We start from the raw sequence: 293 nt of genomic DNA, 5'->3' as shown, positions 1-293 counted from the left end.
CCCTAAGAATCAAAGTCCCATCAGATGCGAACGGCACAAAGAAGCCGGACAGACAAAACTCTCCTGCTGCTTGTTCGAGAGTTCGGGGGGGACCGCCATCGCCTGAGTCACAATGGAGCCGATCTGCGGCGGTCGAAGATTTAAGGAAAAAAAGTCGCCGGGGCGAGACAAAGAATTTAAAGGGCAACGTTACGTCTGCGGCCAGCAAGCCGCAATCAGCTCCAAGTGACGCTGCGATGACAGGCGAGGTGGGGGGGACCGGTGCGGTGACAAATGGCACCAGGAATGGTGCA

The 293-nt window shown here is 56.7% G+C and overlaps 1 protein-coding gene across 1 annotated transcript in view; it reads right to left on the bottom strand.

Annotated features, from left to right (window-relative positions):
* LOC108795190 (ephrin-A5b-like) overlaps window positions 1–293 on the bottom strand; it is a 23,234-nt gene that overhangs the window by 22,556 nt on the left and 385 nt on the right. The window lies entirely within an intron of this gene.

This window comes from Nanorana parkeri, unplaced genomic scaffold (assembly GCF_000935625.1).
Source record: "Nanorana parkeri isolate BGI_ZX_2015 unplaced genomic scaffold, ASM93562v1 scaffold947, whole genome shotgun sequence".
NCBI lineage: Eukaryota > Metazoa > Chordata > Amphibia > Anura > Dicroglossidae > Nanorana > Nanorana parkeri.
Note: the sequence above shows the minus strand (reverse complement) of the source record. Positions and strands in the feature narration are given on the sequence as shown.